Here is a 19277-nt window from a genome sequence, read left to right on the forward strand (position 1 = left end):
GCAAAAATACAATATTCCTGAAAAAACAACAAACATTCGAAGAGTATATAGCTTGGTGTTTGTAATTACTTACTAACCACCACAACTTGCTGTAACACGACATAAACGTGCTGCAAATTGCTAAAAAAAGTTAATAAATCAACAAAATGTAAATACAAAAAATGAATACGTAAACATTTCATCAGTTTCATTACTCTGCTGAACGCGATACGGTGGGGAGGACCCGTAACATAGCTGAAATGTCTACTAACAACACCCTCAATCTAAATGATTTGCTTTCTTGCTAGGAGCTTCGCTTCGTTACAAATATAATTTATTCTGCAGATCATATCATATTTCTTGACTTGGAAATGGAAAAAATGTTTCACAGAGACTTTATTTTTGAGAGACTAAATTTTCTGAGACATATCATTTTCTCGCTTAAATGAGGGAGATTAGAGTTATCTTTTTTGCTTTAGAATTAAATGGAGATAATTATTAAGCTAGGTAGTTATTTTTTTTTAACCTATTTGTAATAAAAAGTAGCAAATTAATATAAAATGAAATTAGCTCACTAATCTAGTAGGACCAAGTATTATGCCATATACACTTGGTCCGTTAGTTCTTACAAGGTATTCTAACATTATATTTAATTGTTTTGAACAAATTTGAATTTTATTTATTTCCTACTACTCCTGTTGTCATTGAATTCTAGACAAGAGTAAAGGCTTTTCTGAACTCAAATAAAAACTCTGAGATATAATAAAAATCTAATTAATAATTTTGCGTCAGTAATAAAAATTATCCAGATAAATGAATTGTAAAATTCAATAAATTTTTCTTTGTTTGTTTATTAATTATATTCAAATTAATTAAAATAGAAATTTTATTAAATTTTCTAAAAGATTTCAAAATCATAATAATTGTCTCCTATCATGGACGGCTTTGAACAAATACCCAGTAAATAGTGCTATATTAAGGTACGATTACACGCTCATGCAATTTGTGCAAATTGGTTTGTGCATGCCAATTTGTGCAAATTAAACTGAACGATTGTATCCACTTTCACGGTCAAGTCTCGTGTACAAATTTGTCTACACTACAAGTACAGTTCAGATTGTCATTGAGCAACGATGGACAACGAAGACGAATTTTTATCAGCATTAGCTGTTGTGTGTTTAATTACAAAGTTAAAAGTGGTAAAAGACAAATAACCAAGAAGATCGCAGACAAGTTGGATTGTAAAAACAGCAACTTACTCTCATATTAATTTAATAAAATGATTAACAAATGCTCCAGACGATTTTCGTAATTACCTGCGCATGGATGAGGCAACGTTTCGACATTTATTAAATTTAGTTACACCATTAATAAAAAAGACTGATACTGTTATGAAGTGTTCAATTACACCACATATATATTTATTTGCAACTTTGAGGTTTTTACCCACGGGGAGGACATATGAAGTTTTCTACGTCTAACAAAAAGAGAAATCAAACGATTTCTCCCTGGCGAAACCGAATGCAAATTTTTCCCACTGTGCTTCCTAAAACTTGCGAAGCAAACAGCTTGATAAATTACTCGGCAATGGAATCTAGAATTGCATTCTACATGCCGTTCATCATGGTCAAAATTCGTAGTGAATTCAGTTTCTGGTACTCCAACCGAAGTAAAGTAATAAAACATAATGACGGTATTAGATTTTTATATAGGTATTTATACAGCCGCTTATACTCTGACTAGAGACCTAAAGAGGTCGAAATACGTATAAGCGGCTGTCGCTGCCCTGTATCAAAACAAAAATCTAATACCGTCATTATGTTTTCTACGTCTATTTCCAAATCTGCTCTCTGTCATGTGATTTCAGAAACGTGTGCTGCCATTTACAATGTATTAACACATTGACTGCGCATGGTTCTCATGTGAGTGGCATCTTTCCTTTGTCAGATTAGCTGTTTTATGTTTTTCTTTTTTTTGAACTAAATATGTGGCTGGTCCATCAAAACCAAAAAAACATAAAATACCTTTAACAGAAGAAGAACTTTTAAACATATTGCAGAATTATAAGTGTTCGGGACTGCCATTGGGGTGAACAGAATTCGAAAGAGCATACAGATGATGAAGAAGGTATGTAATATAGGTAATTGATTTTTATGGTACTTTGTTACAAAAAAAATGTTATAAGTGCAATTAATGATAGCTATTCAAGAGTCGGAGGTTACAAATAATGTTATTAATGGTATTTTGCAGTGGTTCGATATACCAGGGGAAATTAAAAAGTTCCAGCTGCCGAAAAAAAGCAACTTCTACAAACAATTCTAGGCAATAAAAAACCATTCGATATTTTTAGATTTATTGTTGATGATGAACTAGTAAATTTATTTGTTGCATAGCATAGTTACACGACGGAAACCTATTACAGAAACAATAACGTTAAAATAGATTATAAGATTACTGGAAAGGTCACTATCTGTTTAGTATAAAATGCTTCGCTGAGCACAGAGTCGTGACAGATTTCTATCAATCATGAGATGTCTACATTTTACCTATAATGTCCAATAATAATTTTTTCAACAAAAAGATGGAAGCCATTTATTATCCCGGAAAAAATTTGTCTCTGGATGAGTCAATGGTACTATGGCGTGGGCGTCACAAACAAATAAACGCTATAAATACGGAATAAAGTTATACATGTTAACTGAACCAAACGGTTTAATTTTAAAAACTTTGTTTTATACTGGAGCAGCCGACAATATGAGAGGGAAAAGTCGTGCAAGTAAAGTGGTTCAGTATCTATTGGAGGACTATCTAGATTCTGGACATAGTGTCTACGTGGACTAGTTTTATAATTTATATGAGTTATCTCACTATTTAACCAAACGAAGTACACACTGCACTGGCACCCTCAATGTCAAACGAAAAGAAAATGCTAGAGGAGTAATAGCACAAAAATTAGAGGAAGGTGAAACAGTTGCGTCCTACTGTAATAATATATTGATAGGAAAATGGAAAGACAAACGGGACGTTTTGTATATATTCAACAAATTTGTAAACGACATGATTGACAAAAGATAACAAACGAAGAGCAAACCTGCTCCCATATTTCATTACAATAAGCATATGGAAGGAGTTAACCGACAAGATAATAAAGAATTACTAATACATTTCCTTCAACTAATGCTATTAAATTCACATTTGTTATACAATCAGTATTCAGGTCATAAAACGTCACTCTATGATTTTCGATTATTACCTAGCTTTTACCAAATCAACAAAATAAAATTATTACAAATAACAAAGCACCACATACTATTACTAAAATTTCTGCAGTATCATGCTGGCAAAACACAAAGAAAACGTTGTAGGCAATGTTTAAAAAATAACTTATGAAAACAAACAATATATCATTGTGAAAACTGTCTAGAAAAACCTGGACTTTGTGTTGGCAAGTGCTTTACTGACTTTTATGCTTAAAGTCAAGTTTTTTATTTTTTTTATACAATTGTTATAATTTAGTTTGTTTGACGTTATGAATTTTTAGTTTATAAAAAATATTTTTAAACTATTTTGACTGGAAAACTGTAATGTTTTTTGTGCAATATATGGATATCCTTATTTTAGTTGTCTTTTATTTATTTGTTGACAAAAATAAAAACCAAATTAGTAAGACTCACATAAGCGCCAGTCAGAACATGGCAAGAAAATCTTACCAGGGTGCGCATACCGCACATGTGAGTCACAAGTCGAAAATTAGTTAACACCCTGTATATATCATTTTAAATATTAACACTGTCCTCCTAACAACAAATACATAAGCATTTTTACAAAAATAATCTTAAGCACCAGGCATATACACACATGTCCAAAAGTTTGGAATACGTACAAATAATATATCTACGCCTATGGTGGTTCTAAAACTGTTGTTGATATTCATTCTAGAGGGTTTTTAAATGAAAATGATAAAAAAATTGAATCGTTTTTGTATGATTTTGGTCACATTCAACTGATTAGCGTATTTACACATTATTTCAGTCTTCGTTTTAATTTGAATTGAGCCGTTTAAAAATGCCTAAAAACGTGATATCTCATTTTGACAGATCCAGAGTAATTGCTTTGTTATAACAGGACTTTAGCCAAAGTTATATCGTGAATATTGCTAATGTTACTCAGAGTGCTGTATCGAAAATTAAAAAAAAAATCCAAGATACAAATAAAGTCAAGGATCGTCTCAGAAGTGATAGAAATCGATGTACAACAACAGCACAAGACCGGCATATAACATTTATAACTCGTAGAAATCGTCTGGAATCTACAAGTGGTATATCCAGAGAAATTTCTAGGCTTCTAGGACTGAATATTTCACGGAAAACAATAACACGCAGACTAAATGCGGTAAATTTGTATAGTAGAAGACCGCTACGTGTTCCTAAACTAACCTACCAACACAAAATAGTAAGGTTGCAATGGGCTAGAGAAATGACGCAGCATGATCCTAACTGGAATAACGTGATGTTCTCTGATGAGTCAAAAATTGACTTGGTATCTGATTCGCGAAGAACACTGGTTTGGAGGGCCCCAGGACGACAAGCCTCACTAGAAACAGCTAAACCGCGTGTCCCATTTGAAGGTGGCAGTATTATGGTTTGGGGTGGTATTATGAGTGGTACACGGACGTCACTGCTGGTTCTGGAGAGAAGAGTCACTGGTGCTGTATACATCAAGAAAGTTTTAAATCCTATCGTACGTCTATTCCAAGGGGCAGTAGGTGATGAATTTGTGTTTATGCATGACACCGCACCTCCTCATCGAACATCAGTAGTACACAATTTTCTTGAAGAAGAAGGAATATCTACATTACAGTGGCCCTCGAATTCCCCGGACATGAACATTATTGAACATGCTTGGGACATTCTCAAAACACGTATCAAGAAGCGAAACAATCCCCCTATTACACTTTGAGAACTTAAAATGTAAGAGTTGGAGAGAATTCCGCAAGCCCAGCTCGACCAGTTAATCGACAGCATGCCAAATCGTCTACAGGCTTGCATACAGGCCAATGGAGGAAATACTTATTATTAGTTTTATTAAAAATTATTTTTTTCTATACTAATTTATTTTTAAATGTAAGTTGTACATTGTAAGTTTTTCACTCCAAGAGAATAAATAATTTTTTTGCATATCGTTTATCTGGTTTTAAGATTTATTTAGTATTGTTGAGAATTAAAACAAAATGATGTTTAACTATTCAGAAGATTTTATATATAAAAATCAATAAAAAGATGAAATATTCCAATATTCCAAACTTTTGGACATATGTGTATTATCCCTAAGAAGTGCGCAGTCAAAGTGTTAAGGAAAAAATATTTAAGAGTAAGTAAAATATATATTAACTATTTTGAAAGAATGCTTTAATCCGTGGTATTAAAGTTACGTAAATATTGTGAGACTGTTTGCGAGTCACTATCAGCTTTTTTGCTATTTTGAAGTATGTGCTGGTTGCGTATGTTGATAATACGATACTGTTTGTGAACGTGGTTGTATGTGGTACTGATAGGATAGTCCTGTTGAATTGGTGTTAAATTGTTAGATTGGTGAAAGAGACGTCAGCATAGATGAAGTGATTTGATGATGATATGATGGCCCTGGTTTTAAACCGGGCTTGTATTTGCTGATTGTATAACGATTGTGGGTATGCGTGCTGCTGCTGTTGTATTTGTAACAAATAGTGGCGATTTAGAGTTCCGAGGTACGCCTCACAGAAAATCATTTATTAGTTTCTGAGCGTAACTTGTCGTCAATATTTGAAGGCATCGTAAAGGGTTTTTAAATTACATCCAGGACTTCATCACGTTTGTCGTTACGCATTTTTGCTGCTCTAGGTGAAGCTTGTGATATTGGCCGAGGTGTAAGTGATTCAGATGTAACTGAATGTGGGGTGGCTGGTTGAGAATCACTATAAAGTTTGGATTGAAGTTAATGTATCACAGAATTCTAAAAGAAACTAGTAAGTCATCTGTATACTACATACAAAACATGTAATTTAGCTATGCACATTGAGTTAGTTTATTTTACAGTTTCCGAAAACTACAGATGAATGAAAGAAACTTGCTTTGGATTTTCAAGAAAGATGGAATTTCCCACATTCCTTTCCCACAGCTTCCCCAAGAAATGGATCATATTATTTTAATTATAAGAAAACCTTCAGCATAGCTCTAATGGGAGTTGCCAATGCTAATTATGAGTTCATATATGTATTGTGATGTTGGACCAACGGTCGAGTATCTCATGGAGGAGTTACTGAAAACACCAAATTTATAAAGTTTTTGGCATCAAATAAACTTAATTTGGCAGCACCATAGATAGTTGTACCCGGTGAAGCACTATTGGATTATGTATTTGTAGGAGACGAAGCATTTTTTAAAACACGAGACACGATTTTTTAAAACCGAATAATGAAAGAGGGCTGGAGTATCAGAAAAAAATATTCAACTACTGTTTGTGTAGAGCTGGACGAATAATAGAAAACACTTCTGGCATTCTGGCTAATCGAGTATTCCATACATGTATCAATTATTTAGAAGTTGATAACATTGACAAAGTTGTTTTGGTGTGCTGTGCGCTTCCCAATTCTCTACGCAGAAATTTGGCGAATTTCTTTACACCTAGTGTCGTATTTAACGTTACAGATACATCTACTAGTCTCATTATCCAGGTACTACGAACTCAGATCACAGTTTGTTAGATTTTTCAAGCAGCCACAACCGCCATCACAGTACCGAAGCATATGCGAGGAAAAGTTTTGAAATTTATTTCAATGATTCTTGTAATGTTCCGTGGCAACATAAAATGATTTTAAACCCAAGTAATTAACGACACTATTACTAATGTATTAATGAATTATTGTAAGGTAAACAAATAAATAAATATATAACTAAATAAATTTTATTTACCTGCGATTCGTTGTCCTCGTCCATATTTGACACAGTGGTTCTTGCAGTTTCCTGGTCCCGTAAAAAGCTCATTAAATCAAAGTACCACAAATGTGGTACATATACATCGTCGGCACCTGCACCGGACTTCTTAGAAGCGGGAACTTTTTTTAGTTCTTTTCTATATGTAGTTCTCCAGAAATTTAATTTCTCTATCACTGTTTCTCTATTTGCACTCTCTTCAACTGTGCGCATTTTTTTGTCCAGAATATCACCAGCATTTTATCGCTGTATTGTTTGGATTTAACTTTTCAAAGACAAGGAAAAGATTTATAAAGCTCAATAAAGTGAACCATGAACTCTTTTTATTTTATTGACATCATTGTTACAAACAAAAAACACAAAATAACGTACAACACAGCCTATCTATGAATGCAGTTCTCTGCACAAATTATATTAGTGACCAAAAACTCGAAAATTAAATCCACGTGCACATCAGAACAACAATTGTGTTTACTATTATTCACCCACTATGCATGCGTGGAATTGTTGTGTCATTTCCACGTTCATGCATTTGCGCCAACCACATGCAAATTATCTGACCATCCAGAATGATTTCTCATACCAAATTTTATGGCTTGCGCAAGTGAACAATTTTTGCAAATTGAATGAGCGTGAAAACGTACCTTCCGTCTAGGAACCAAGGAGGAGGGATTGAGTATGCACTTTTATGTCTCTTCGGTACCTTGACGTTATTTTTTTTGTGCATAGATTCTATTTTACGAGGATATCAAGTGAAAACTCGTTATCAACAATTTAATTTTTAAAATGATTGTATCTCTTAAACTATTAGAGATACGCTGGCTACTTTATCCGATTGTGTTATTCTAGATGCTCTTATTAATTCGTCGGTAGGTTCGATTTTCTTTTCCCAAATCTTCATATGCAGGTACTTTTAGCGATTCTACTATGTGAGCATAAAGTATATTTGTGACGTGGTTAACATATACACTACTAAGTATTTGGTCTTGTCTGTTCTGATATAGTATGCTGTGATTATTAAGGCTGTTTATATTAAACTAGACGCATATATTTATTTATATTAACCTCTATGCATAGAATTATTTTAAATAAAAAAAAAAAATAGAAAAAACATGATCCGTAAAACATACCATACGGGTATCCTGTATCAAAACACAAAAAGGAACAAAGATCCATATGATCATCATTCTGGCTTTACAATTCTACGTGGGTCCTAGCCTCCTTAAGAATTTCTCTCCAATCGTCTCTATCCATCGCCTTTCTCCGCCAAGCACGTATTCCCATATTTCTCATGTCTTCATCGATGTTATCAAGGAACCTTCTTCTGGGTCTTCCTCTTTTTCTCTGACCAATGGGTTTATCAAGGAGCGTTTTTCTAGCTGGGTCATTTTGTTCCATCCGCATTTCATGCCCTATCCACCTCAGACGTCCTATCTTAATATGTTTTACGATATCAGATTCCTGGTATATTATATAAAGTTCGAAGTTGTATCGTCTTCTCCACATTCCATTGTCATTCACTGCTTCATAATTTCGCCTTAGTACTTTTCTTTCTAAACATCCTAACATGTTTTCATTATTTTTTGTTAGAGTCCAGGTCTCTGAACCATATAATAAGACTAGATGTATTATTGTTTTGTAAGGTTTTACTTTTGTATTTCTCGATATATTTGTGGATTTAAGGAGGAGATTGAGCCCAATATAGCATCTGTTGGCCGTGCAAATTCTGCGGTTTATCTCTGCAGTAGTATTATTTTCAGTGTTAAGGAGTGCTCCGAGGTATACAAATTCGTTCACTGCTTCGATGACGTCGTTTTCTATATCAAGTGGTCGCAGGATTTGTGGTTGCGTGCTAATTTTTATATACTTCGTTTTGTAGTAACGTTAATAATATACATTATTAGCGTTAACTTTGATTTCTTTTCTTCCATAGCTGTTGTTATGTCTTCGTAGAAATGTTCAATATCTTCATCGCTGTAGGTACTTGTTGGAGCGTACATCTGTATGATTTTTAAGGACGTTCTTTTTAATTTAAGCGTCGTGTATAATATTCTATCTGATATGCCCTTGGTAGATTGTATGTGTTTATTTACTTTTTTATTTATTATAAATCCTACTCCATTGTTGGTGTTTTCTTCATTACCTTTATAGTATAGCAAATTTCCTGATTTTAGCTGTATTTTTGTTCTCCTTTTCTTTTTACTTCGGATATGCCGATAATATCTCACTGTATTTTAGTCAGTTCTTCCTCTAGTTCGTGGATTTTAGTGTCTTTCATGGATCTGATGTTATAAGTTCCTACATTTATTTTTGTCGAATATTTGTTTCTCCCAGAATCCTTGAGTCGGACCGGTTTCCCAGTGTGGTATTCCGAGTTAGTAACTTTACCCAGCTGGGGTCCTATTCCGTTTGTTTCATAATTCGACATGTTTCCTGAAGAGGGTTTTTGGGCACTAAAACACCTCGATTGCCAGACGGGTTGGTAAGTTCTGAATCAGCCTCCCACTCTGGGTCAGACGCTGTTCGTAGCCGTCCACTCTGGATCAGACGCTACTGTTTTGCTAGTTTTTGGTCCACGTTGGGTATTTCAGTTTCCCGGTACCACCCATATCTGGGAGGCATTCCGCCATCCACCACACGGGGACGCGCCCGATGGGGGACTATACTTTATAGTCTTTATATGCTTTAAATTATCAGCTATAAAATCCAGATTTTTGGGACAGGGTAATATTTTCAGATGAGAAAATTTTTCAAGCTTCTAAAAAGGGCGAAATTGGGGTGAATATACCAGATAATAATAGATTTAATCCTTTATATGTTGATAGATGTCGAGCAGCTGGTCATTGAAGCGCCAATTTATGGAAATGGATTTCATCTAGAGGCGTATGGCTTATTGATGGCAGGTTTGTTGGGCAGACTTATCTGAATATTCTAGAAAACTTCATGTTTCCCGGTGTAGAACAGTTTTATTCAGAAAATAATGTTATCCTCCAACAAGATAATTGTCCTGTTCACACGGCAAATATAATAAACAGTGGCTCCAGCATAAACATAAGATTTAAACCCAATCGAGAATGTGTGGGGGGTTATTATAAAACGGTTGTAACGGCATAATTTTATACCTCACAATTCTGAAGAGCTGTGGCACGGTATACAACAGGTTTGGGAAGAGCTCTCTGAAGAAGACAATTTCATAGTTCCTTTCACGTAGATGGACCGAATACTACAAGCTGTTATTAATGCTGATGGAGATATTACAAAATATTAATTTTATTTTTACATAACTAAATTTAGTATAGTTTTGGTCTTACAGATCCTCGCTTTCTTTCGAGGGTTTCTTGTTTCCTCCATTTTTTATTAATAGAAAAACTGTGGTTCTGCTTATGTTAAAATGCTTTGCTGCCTCTGGTAGTGCCCAGTTATCTGTTGAGATATGTCGTTTGTTTTATTTCTTAATAATAATAAAAATAATAACAACCATATTTTATGTAAAAACTATCATTTATATACTCTTTATAAAATGCAGGAATTCAAAATAATATCAAAATTTAGACCTTAATAATTGTTACAATAATTTATGAATTAACATATGTAATCAATTGTTTGTCGTTTGTTTGTTTATTTTATTATTTGTCTGTCATAATAAATATAATATAATGTCAGACCAATCAATACACTGTGTATGTATGTTATAGTATGTATTACAAAAAACAATAACTTTTTTTTTTAAATATTAAATTTTTTGTTTAGAAGTTTTTTCTAACATTCCTCAGACATTGTCGATGTGTATAAAAGTTAGGAATAGGAATACACAATCATCGTTTTTAACGCGACAATTCATAATACGTTTCAAGTACATCTAAATATGGCCAGTTATGCAATGTCACGCCTAAATTACTTCCTTTTATTGTTTTTTAGTTGAAACGTAAATAATGAAATTTCTGTTAATCAGTAAGTAAACAAAATTGGTGATTTTTGTTCGAAACAAACAAAATTACAGGTTTCATAATATCCATCTAGTGACCTCGATTATATTCAACTGGTAACAAATATTTAATATTTTTATCACGCATGCAATTTTTCTTTTGAGTGTATGTTTTACCGCACAGACGGGTTCTTATGATTATTGGGTCGTCGTAAATAATCTACAGTATACAAAAATAAATATTTCATATAAAACAGAGCGGGGTGTGCCTTTTATTCCTTAATTTTCTGCTATGGCAAAACGGAACAGAGAAATTACCAATAAAGAGCCTTTTTGGTGACACTTTTTGATAGAGGTATGTACCAAGTGCTTTTGATAAATTTGGTGATAATATTGTGTAATATCCAAAATATGTAAAAGATCAAATGTCATTGTTTACTTACATAACAATATATAAACAATTTCAAAGGTGAAGACCGGTAAAATATATATGGAAATGTGACGAAAATCCTTTAGCAGCTTAAAGCACAGATTTATTTTCAAAAATACGTCACAAAATTATCTATTTATTTTATTACAGTAAAATAAACTACCAACAAGACTATTGTCACTAGATATAATCTAAAGTAAAAAAAGCATATCTTATCGGAAAAATATAAAATAACAAATACCCTCGTGCGCTCACCTGAGTTAACTAACAAAAATACTACAGGTAAGAGAAGAAAATCGCAATTCACGTATTTTTAAATATTGGTAACAGTATGATACACTCTCAAACTGGGAGTGACACATGGAGGTACGTCACAGTCATAGCAGAAATATCTTGTTTCTCTTCTAATCTTCTTTCCACGCGCATCTCGAACTCTGGTACATACTCCACATTGACGAGTTGGATTTTGTTTTTTTGCCGTAGCCAAAATATACTCGAGGAAATGACGCCCTGTGAGTCTAACAGGTGTAAGACTCGTTGATGGACGTTCTTTGCGACATGCGAAAACATCTCGATGATATTCTTCCATTATAAGTTGTGTTAGTTCCAGTCTATAAACTAATGATGATTTATTCTCTCCAGTTTTGCGACATAATACAAAGGAATTTCAGAAAGCCAAATCTAACGGGTGAAAGAAAACTTTCTTAGAATACCTTTTTCCTCTTTTTCGTGGAAGATTCAGAATCTGCTAGATGCTGATCGACACGGTCGACACAGTCCATCGTTTCGTTATAGTCGATAACAATTGTAGGCTTCTTTTATCCTTTCATTCGAGAGCACACAGGTTGCCTTTTGAAAGGCTATAATGTCACCTTTTCGCAACTTTATATTTTTTTAATTCTGTTGGAACTTCTTTTCTGTATACCTTCAATATTGGAAATAAGTATATCAGCAAGTTGTGGTTAATTATAAAAATTGTCCATAGTCAAACAGTATCCATCCTTGAATGAGTAACGGCTTCGACATAGTCATGACTACTTGAGCTAAAACTGGAAGGTCTGCTTAATCTGGATCAAGATTGGTCTGTCTTTCTGTGTAAATGTGAAAATTCCGCACGTAACCACTTTTTGATTCACACAATAGATAGATTTTTATTCCAAACCTGGCTCCTTTTATTGAAATGCACTGGATCCATCCAAGCCGACCTTTGTATAATAGTAGGCTTTTTCATGGGTTTTCAGGTGTCACTGCGTCACCAAACTTGGCACATAATTTCGTACACTGGCCAAATTTTGTTCAGCTTAGGATTAGGATGTGTTGCGGCATCGAAATTATCATCGCTGAAATAAAGGTTTTAGTTTATTGCTTTAAACCGTTTATTACTTAAACACTTTGAGAAAAAGGTGTCGTCATCAGTGGATTCTTATACCAATTCTGTTGTATTTCAGGTTTCTTGATTATGCTTTGAAGTCAGAAGTTGTAAGGGCTATCAAACAGAGCAAATGGGGAAAAGTACCATGCCCAGACGACATATACTTCTTAAAGATAATTGACACAAGAATATACAACAGGTGTGAAAGAGACATTAGTCCCACACAGTTCGGTTTCAAACAAGGATTTGGCACAAGAGAAGCACTTTATAGCTTAACTGCCCTACTTTAGAAATGCAGAGATCAGCAAAAAGATGGCTTCCTATGCTTTATAGATTACCAGAAACCGTTCGATTGTGTTAATCATTCAGAATTAGTAAGATTGCTCCAGGAACGTTCGATAGATGAGAATGACCTTAAAATCATAAAGAACCTTTATATGAATCAAGTGGCATCTGTGAGAGTAGGACTGGAATTTACATCATATTTCTCAATCGAAAAAGGTGTACGACAGGGTTGTGTTCTGTCACTTCTCCTTTTTAATATTTACTCTGAAACGATTTTCGATAAAGCCTTAAATGACACTGAAGATGGAATCAAAATCAACGGAGAGAGTATTAGTACTCTTCGCTATGCTGATGATACAGTCATAATAGCTGATAGCCAAGAAGCGCTACAACGACTGATAGATAGAATAAACACTGAAGGAGAACGACTGGGCTTGAAGATGAATATAGACAAGACGAAGGTAATGGTGGTTAGCAGAACACGAATTGTGCAATTAAATTTTAAAAGTAAACAATAAGAACATTTAAAAGGTCCCGAAGTTCAGATATCTCGGTAGTTGGATAACTGAAGATCTAGATTCAGACATAGAGATACGTAGCAGGATTGAGCAAGCCAGAACAGTATTTACTAATATGAGAACCTTGCTAAGCAACAGCAGCCTAAACTTAACGCTTCGATATCACTTTGTAAAATGTTACATTTACTCCATACTGCTATATGTTGTTGAAACCTGGACCATAAAGGCCAATGTGATGAACCGATTGGAGGCCTTTGAAATGTGGGTATTTAGAAGACTAATTAAAATTTCCTGGACAGATCACACAACAAATGTCGAAGTATTAAATCGAATGGGCAGAGAACGAGAATTTTTGCCAATAATAAAAAGAAGAAAAACTGCTTATCTGGGCATATATTTTGAAATTCCAAGTACCAGTTCTTAAAGCTTATTATGGAATGGAAGATAGAAGGAAAACGGGGCATCGGAAGAAATACTCATGGCTTAAAAACATAAGGGATTGGACAAACCTCGATGCCTCGAGCCGCACAAGACCGAGAGGAGTATGAAAAAATTGTCGCCAACATCTACTAATCGGATAGGGCACCATAAGAAGAAGAAGATTAGGCTTTGCAAAATAATGAGGCCCAAAAAACTCTCAGTTTCGCCGAAGTTACCGGTTGCCAACTACTGTCTCTATTTTTTGATCCGCATATCCGTTAGTTTCTTCTACAATGGAATTTATTAGGTCATCATCCAAGAAATGTTCAAAAAATTGCAATATATTCCAGTCGGTAGCAGTAAAATTTATACCCGAAACAGCAGTAAGGAAAAAATATGGGGTGCAGGAGCATTTGACTGTAATTTGCACCTTGTTCGTATCGTAGTCATACTCACAGTATCATCCGAAGTTAAATAATTTTTTGAAGAAAGGTCGATACTTGTATCTGTACCACTTTCGTCCATATTAGCTTCGACATCAGATACATCTGAACTTGATAAATACTTATCACTACTCATTTTGCAGTCGATAAAAAATTTAAAAAACTAAAATTTAACTAACGCACTGCAATAGATGAATAAATATGCCACTACGGTCGATCCTAGGACGTTTAAAATTTGAAACGAGAAAACAAGTGGAAGGAGCCGTTATTTAGCGCTAGACGAGTTAAAACGCGTAGGCGCATTATATGTATATCGTACAAATATTTTAAGCACGAGTTAACTCGGTTATATGAAAATAGAAACGTAGTTTAATACCAAGTTAACTCGGGTGAGTACGTTAAGCGGTTAAAATGAATGTATGTAAAATTATTGTTTTTAATTTGTTGCTTAATCATTGCAAAAATAGCTTCAAAAGATATTCAAAATAACTTTTCTAAAAATGCACAAAAAGCTTTAATTTTTCTTGATAATAGAAGCAATATCATATATGTATTCTTCATACTTCATACATACAAAAGTAAGTTTATTGACGTTTCAATTTCCACTTCGGAAACCGTTCTCAAAATACAAACATTAGTAAATTTAATGAATTTACTAATGTTTGTATTTTGAGAACGATTTCCGAAAAGGAAATTGAAACGTCAATAAACTTATTTTAACCTTTAAATGTGGCTTATTCTCATTTAAATATGTAGTAATTAATTTAACATAAACTTTCTAATCGGTAAATTATTGATTTTGATAAAATAAGCATTTTTGTTTAATTTCTTGTTTTCAGAATTCATGTAGACCTAATAGTTTACGCATAAAAACGTTGTATATAAAAGCTTTCTGGAATAAACAATTTCAATTTTTCAATAACTATTAAGTGAAACTTCTTGAAATTTTTAAAGCGGAAAATTATTGTGACACCTGATATGAATAACATTGTAACTCTACTTACAATGTTTTTAACTATGGCTTAAAGGATAACCTTTATTTTGGTCTAACAACTTTTATCTTATCTTATGTAAATAAAGTTACTTAACAAAATAACCTTATTTTAAGTGCAAATTTTTAATCACTTGGTGGAAAAAACGTTCTAACCAATGTTACAATATTGACAAATTTTATTATTAATGAATGTTTTTTTTTATAAATACTTTGTAATATTGTATACAATATTTTTCTCGAAAAATTTAATAAGTAAATTTTTATAACTTTATTGTAAGTTGTGATACAAAAGAGTAAGGTTAATTTACCATGATTTTACATCCAATACTACAGTTTGTGGAGGATAATCACTGAACAAAATAGTATCGTGTTCTTACAATCTTATTATTGACTCATTTCGCAGTCTGCTATGAAAAACAATAGCAAAAGCAGAAAAGTTATGGAAGCAGAAGACAAATGGATTCAGGTGTTGGAAAAATGAATGTCTTAAAGAAATTAAGTAACTGTGGCCAAGAATATACTAGCAAAACTGAAAAATTAACAAAAATAAGAGAATTGAGACCAGGATGTAACGATAAATGTAATGTAAAATGTAAATCGAAATTATCTGAAAATAATAGACTCAATTAATTTATTAATTTTTGGGCAATGGCTGATCATGACAAACAAAGCGAATATTTATGTAGGTATGTACTCAGACAATAGAGAAATGTTGCAAAGTTAAAATTGTCCGGAAGAAACTGGACATATAAATATAATTTGCAGTTAGCAGAACACCGACTCCAAGTTTGTAAGAAAACATTTTTGGTTACTGGTTAACCAATATGTGGAGATATGCGTGGTCGCCATAAGAACAGAGCAAACCAGGGGCTGTAGATGAAAATATTGACAATTCCATTCGTGTCCATATAAACTCTATTACAGCAAAAGAGTTCCGCTACGTAAGGAAAAGAACAACTAAGATGTATTTTGATGAGTCTTTAACGTTTCCCAAATTGTATTTACTGTATATTGAATGGATGTTAGAGAATCACCGATACGATAAGCCAGCCACCAAAAGTGAGTACAGACACATATTCAATACTGAGTTTAATATCGGTCTTTTTGCACCGAAAAACTTGTCTTACTTGTAATTTACATATAACACTAAAGCAGAGCAAGACCAAATAGAAAAATAATATGATTAACATATTGCAAACGAATGTGAAACAAATTCGGTTGTAACTGCCTGGTCTGATTTGCAAAAAATATTATACACTCTAAAGATGAGGTCTCATTGTTTAATTATAAAAGGAAGTTTAAAGTGTATATTTTAACTATCTTTGATATTAGATCTGCGGAAGGTTAGTGTTATGCATGGGATGAAACCGCAGGTAAAAAGGGCCTAATGAAATAAGTAGTTCGCTATTTGATTATATTAAAAGAAATGTTGCTGGTGGAGCATTAGAGTTTAGATTTTATTCAGATTGTTGTGGAAGACAAACTCGAAATTAAAAAATATTTATAATGTATATTTATGGAGCTATGATCATGAATATTAATATTACACAAACGTTTTTTGAGGTGAATCACTCGCAATATGAGGGTGATTCAATGCACGGCCTTTATTGAGTGAAGAAAATAGAACCAAGTTGTATATATTCGACAACATTGGCATACACTGATATGTTTTAAAGTCACAGGAAAACCATACGATTTAAAACAACTAAGTCAAAAGGGACTTTGAAAATCATAGTACAGTATATAAAAATATATATAGAACAACCACACGTTCTCAGTTTTCAGTACAATCTTATTTCTGATCAATTATCGTTTAGAAACCTAGAATGCAAGCCAAAATTGTGCAAAAGGAATACCAACTCCGGGAATACAAATATACAAGATTTATGGAAACATACAAATCAATAAAAAAAACTAATATTATCTCTTTATTTTAATATACTCATATACTCAAGTAACCTTGAAGAGTCAACATCAAAGAAGTACTTGGGAATGACCAGGAAAAATCTACGTCTGGCAGTTGGTTTTTTAACTGGTCATTGTCAACTAAGCAAACACCTCCACACACTGGGGCTAGCAGACACACCTCTATGTAGGAAGTGTGAACGAGAAGACGAAACTGTAGAGCATGTCCTATGTGAATGCCCGGAGTTATCGTTAATACGAGAGTACGCGTTCGGCGAGTCCTGGCCCACACCTGCCCTCATAAGAGAGATGTCTCCTGGTGACCTTCCACCAGGTGGTCCACCTTCCTAGAAATGGCAGGATGGACAATGAGCTAAGGGTGACAGCTCCCTGGGAGGATGCACAATGGGTCAATTGTGGCCTAAGTGCTGTGACACTTAACTCGCCCTCCCTACTCTACAGATACAGAGAATATACTCATTAGTTACCATTTATATGAACCTAATCGAAGAAACATACTTTATTGAAATGTCATTGTATAAACCACTTACAATGATCTTCACCTAAAATTCTTGAACAATTTGGTATTTTAAATCAGGACCAGTAATTTTAATAACAATGTGATATGTGAAAGTAAAATGCTAAGGAAAAGTTATAAAATATGGAGTAAGAAAACTACAACAAAAAACAAAATGTTGCGAAAATTTTTTAATTGCTCTCCTCTAAACTAAGCAAAAGAAAGTTACAATGTTTTTATATCAGGTGTCGATTTATGCATTTTAGAAAAGGTATTAATAATTTTCAAAACATCGACTTTTGGAGATGAGATATTTTTGCAATAATTAAACATAAAATTAACAAAAACAACTTTACAAACCCCCATTTTAAAGAATTGTCTATGCTTTTTCATTTAAATTGTGTCACTTTTCCATATAACTACCGGTCTTTACCTAATATTTAAAATTAAATAGCGATCTTACATTTTTTTTATCTGGTTTATAAATAAAAAATGATTAAACGGCTTTTGCAGAGTTTGTTTGTTACATATTTTTATCACCAAATTTATAAAAAACAAATATTAGATACTTGTATCAACTAGTGTCATGGGAAAATCGTTATTTCCCTGGTCTAGTCTCTTTCAACATTTACCTTACACGTACGGCTATCGGTTGACTAGCCGCTCCTTTTGTTATTAAATTGAATTATAAGTCAAGGTCTACTCGAAACAACTTAAATTTTGTCGAGATAAGTACCTAGTTCTTGGGTAGAAAAAACTATTTTGAGTTAATAAAAAGTTAATTACATTAATTAAGTGAACAGAGGGGGAGAGTCGTCATTGTTGACGGAAAAAGTATCAAAAAATTTACGATCAACACGAGGCGAGCGGGTTGTTTTTAAACAGATGCAATAAAAATTTGTACCGACGCGACGTCGAATTAATGTGTCGTAAATCTCACAACTGATCAAATTACTTTAATTGGCAACCATGAAATAGTTATATGTCGAAATATATATGCTGAAAATTATTTAGCACCTACATAGTTTGCTAAAAATTTGTCGACATGTGTTGTTTTATTATGTTCATATATCATCATCATCATCATCATCATCACTGGCTCGACAACCCTTTTTTTGTCTTGGCCTGTTCCAGGATTCTTCTCCATTCTGATTTGTTTCGTGCTTTTTTTCTCCAGTTTTTTTATTTTTAAGGTTGTTATATCATTTTCTATTTGTTCTAAGTATCTCAGTTTCGGTCTTCCTCTTGTTCTTTTTCCTACTGGCATCTGTTTGAATATTTTGTTTGGTATTTCGCCTTCTTCCATTCTTTCTACATGTCCTATCCAACGCAGCCGTCCTATTTTAATGAATGTTATAATATCCGGATCCTGGTATATTTTGTATAGTTCAGAGTTGTATCTTCTTCGCCATATTCCGTTTTCTTTTGTGCCCTTATATTATATGTGTCGCAAGATTTTTCTTTCGAAGGTGGCTAACAACGTTTCCTCTCTTTTAGTGAGTGTCCAGGTTTCTGAGC

Source organism: Diabrotica undecimpunctata, chromosome 4, assembly GCF_040954645.1.
Source record: "Diabrotica undecimpunctata isolate CICGRU chromosome 4, icDiaUnde3, whole genome shotgun sequence".
NCBI classification, from domain to species: Eukaryota; Metazoa; Arthropoda; class Insecta; order Coleoptera; family Chrysomelidae; genus Diabrotica; species Diabrotica undecimpunctata.